Source organism: Schistocerca americana, chromosome 3 (genome assembly GCF_021461395.2).
Source record: "Schistocerca americana isolate TAMUIC-IGC-003095 chromosome 3, iqSchAmer2.1, whole genome shotgun sequence".
Taxonomy (NCBI): Eukaryota; Metazoa; Arthropoda; class Insecta; order Orthoptera; family Acrididae; genus Schistocerca; species Schistocerca americana.
Window position 1 is genome coordinate 530,898,171 of NC_060121.1, and position 4,264 is coordinate 530,902,434.

The window sequence follows — 4,264 nt, forward strand, 5'->3', positions numbered from 1 at the left end:
ACTTGCTCCGGACACTGCGAGAGGGCTGTACAAGCAATGATCACACGCACGGCACAGCGGACACACCAGGAACCGCGGTGTTGGCCGTCGAATGGCGCTAGCTGCGCGGCATTTGTGCACAGCCGCCGTCAGTGTCAGCCAGTTTGCCGTGGCATACGGAGCTCCATCGCAGTCTTTAACACTGGTAGCATGCCGCGACAGCGTGGACGTGAACCGTATGTGCAGTTGACGGACTTTGAGCGAGGGCGTATAGTGGGCATGCGGGAGGCCGGGTGGACGTACCGCCGCATTGCTCAACACGTGGGGCGTGAGGTCTCCACAGCACATCGATGTTGTCGCCAGTGGTCGGCGGAAGGTGCACGTGCCCGTCGACCTGGGACCGGACCGCAGCGACGCACGGATGCACGCCAAGACCGTAGGATCCTACGCAGTGCCGTAGGGGACCGCACCGCCACTTCCCAGCAAATTAGGGACACTGTTGCTCCTGGGGTATCGGCGAGGACCATTCGCAACCGTCTCCATGAAGCTGGGCTACGGTCCCGCACACCGTTAGGCCGTCTTCCGCTCACGCCCCAACATCGTGCAGCCCGCCTCCAGTGGTGTCGCGACAGGCGTGAATGGAGGGACGAATGGAGACGTGTCGTCTTCAGCGATGAGAGTCGCTTCTGCCTTGGTGCCAATGATGGTCGTATGCGTGTTTGGCGCCGTGCAGGTGAGCGCCACAATCAGGACTGCATACGACCGAGGCACACAGGGCCAACACCCGGCATCATGGTGTGGGGAGCGATCTTCTACACTGGCCGTACACCACTGGTGATCGTCGAGGGGACACTGAATAGTGCACGGTACATCCAAACCGTCATCGAACCCATCGTTCTACCATTCCTAGACCGGCAAGGGAACTTGCTGTTCCAACAGGACAATGCACGTCCGCATGTATCCCGTGCCACCCAACGTGCTCTAGAAGGTGTAAGTCAACTACCCTGGCCAGCAAGATCTCCGGATCTGTCCCCCATTGAGCCTGTTTGGGACTGGATGAAGCGTCGTCTCACGCGGTCTGCACGTCCAGCACGAACGCTGGTCCAACTGAGGCGCCAGGTGGAAATGGCATGGCAAGCCGTTCCACAGGACTACATCCAGCATCTCTACGATCGTCTCCATGGGAGAATAGCAGCCTGCATTGCTGCGAAAGGTGGATATACACTGTACTAGTGCCGACATTGTGCATGCTCTGTTGCCTGTGTCTATGTGCCTGTGGTTCTGTCAGTGTGATCATGTGATGTATCTGACCCCAGGAATGTGTCAATAAAGTTTCCCCTTCCTGGAACAATGAATTCACGGTGTTCTTATTTCAATTTCCAGGAGTGTATATATGAGAAGACATGAGTTGGAATAGAAAACAAGCGTATTTATTCACCACAATTCATCTACCAATGAAGGGGGCTTGGCAGTGGGAATACTAAGGATCTGAGGTACAAACTTTGAGAACATCCAACTCGTTCAGGAGATTTGGCAACCCCTAACTGTCCTTACATGTACAGAAATGTGTTACTGAAAAAAGGTGTTTTTTCCAGTTAACGTATAATGACAGCTGTATTTCGAAGAAATTCTAGAGTAGCACTCAATATGTGGAATAACTCAATAGTAAAATGTTAAATTTTATTGGCCTAAAAGAGGGCCACGAAGAAATATAACTGCATTTAAGCTCAAATCATTCTTTAAGTACTAGACCAGAAAAGTTTCCTCTTGCTTTCGTAAACTAGACAGGTATAAGCGGCGATCAAAAATTTTCCGTTCGAAGGACGTACAGTCCATAATCGGTATGCCAATGAGGCAAAATCGTCATGAGCATTGAATATCATGTTGAATATACCCATTTGGTAAAACACCGTGTCCATAATTTCCTGCTGCACATCCTCGTCCGATAGGAATCGTTATCGCCATAGTTCACATTGTCTCATGTATCGTAGGGCTACATTGGATATAAGCTGCAGCAATGCCCCTTATACACTGAAGCGCCAAAGAAACTGGTATAGGCATGCTTATTCAAATACAAGACATGTAAACAGGCAGAATACGGCGCTGCTGTCGGCCACGCCTATATAAGACAAGTGTCCGGTGCAGTTGTTAGCGACCGAACCGACGCACATTTCCTACCGGAGGGGACACAGGCCAGATGTGTTAGACACGGCCCTCATCAAGGGCATAACAACGAAACTCAACGTTGTCGTTGAAAACGATCTGCCCTCAAATCACCAACCCATTATACTGTACATTGAAGAAACACTGCAGCACATGGAACAACGCAGGATGTTAGACTACAGGCGCGCGAATTGGACGCTGTTCAAGGAAACGTTTGACAGTCGCATCCCGCCCACCCACGCGATTAACGAGACAGCTCAAATTGATGAGGCAGTTGAAACCCTCACCAGCGCCGTCCAAGACGCAATAACCGACACCATACCGATCCGTACACCACAACAACACAGTGCTTCCCTGCCCCGGGAGATCCTGGGCCTTATCTCAATGAGGAACCGCCTCAGGAGACATTGGCAGCGTACCAGGCGCCAGCACTTCAAACAGCTCATGAACAGGCTCCAGGATATAATCCGGGACAAAATACAAACATTTAAGACACAACAGTGGGACCAGAAACTCGAAGGGCTAGACACCACGCGACCTGGCGTGTGGCAGATAGCCCGACACGTCACCAGGAAGAAACTGTACACCCCCACGCTATAAGGGCCCGACGGACCAGCATAATCCGCGGAAGAAAATGCGGAACTGATGGCCCTCACACTCGCAGCGTCATTCACACCGAACCTGGATCCCTCAGACCCAGCGTTCACACTTGCTACCGACCAGGGGGTCACACGCTTCCTGGCCCAACCAGCGCGCAACATCATCCAACAAGCTAGTACAGCAGAAGTCAAATGGGCCATCATGCATACCACCGCTAGGAAGGCCCCTGGTCACGATGGCATTCAAAACCGTGTCCTATAGGAGTTCACGGACAAAGCGTAGACTACCTAACACACATCACGAATGCTATTCTGAAACACCAACACTTCCCCGCCTTTTGGAAGACGGCCAAGGTCCTGATGTTCAGGAAGTCGGGGAAAGACCACTCCCTCCCACAAAATTACTGACCCATCAGTCTGCTGAGTTCGCTCAGCAAGATCGTTGAGAAGGTAATACTGAAACGACTCACCAGGCACTGTATCACAAACGACATCCTGAGACCGGAGCAATTCGGTTTCAGGAATCACCACTCAACAACATAACAACTCCTCCGCGTCGTTGAATACATAACACACGGATACAACACAAACAAAGTAACTGGGGCGGTGTTCCTGGACATCGAAAAGGCTTTCGATCGTCTATGGCACAACGGCCTAATACGCAAACTTAGCGACGCAGGGTTCCCCGACGGGCTCGTACGTCTCATACACTCTTATCTCACGGACACGAGTTTCAACACCGACGTGCAGGGTAAACAATCGACACGACATGGTATCCAGGCAGGAGTACCCCAAGGAAGCATCCTAGGGCCCTTACTGTTTAACCTCTACATTAACGACCTCCCAGCTACACACAACACGACGGTGGCAATCTACGCGGATGACACCGCCATCCGTGCGCAAGATTGGAAGCCGTCTAACATTTACTCAAGACTACAGACTGCACTCAGAACGGCAGAGCCTTGGTTGGTGAAATGGCGTGTTAGAGTAAATGTCGACAAGGGCGAAGCCGTTCTGTTCACCAGAAGACCGAGGCTACTGCGCAAACCCAGTAACACTACATGCACGCCCAATGCGTTTCCGCGAGTAGGTCAAATACCTAGGTGTCTGGCTGGACCGGAAACTACTCTGGGGGGGACCACATTCAACACGTGACCAACAAAGCAAACGCGAGGCTCAAACAACTCTACCCTATGCTTAACAGGCGTAGCACACTGAATAGGAAGGTGTCTAGGTCCATGTACATGACACTTATTCGACCGCTGATGACGTACGCAGCCCCTGTCTGGGGATACGCTGCGCCCACTCGCCTGCGCCGTCTGCAGCTCGTACAGAACAAAGTACTCAAAATCAAAAGCAACGCTCCGCGCTACACACGCATCGCGGACCTTCACCGGGAATATCGGCTAGATACCATCTTGAAGGTATTCCAAAAACTCTCCACACGACTGTACAATAACACGAGACAATCGCGCAACCCGTTTATCTTTTCTCTGGGTAACTACGACAACAACCATAGATCT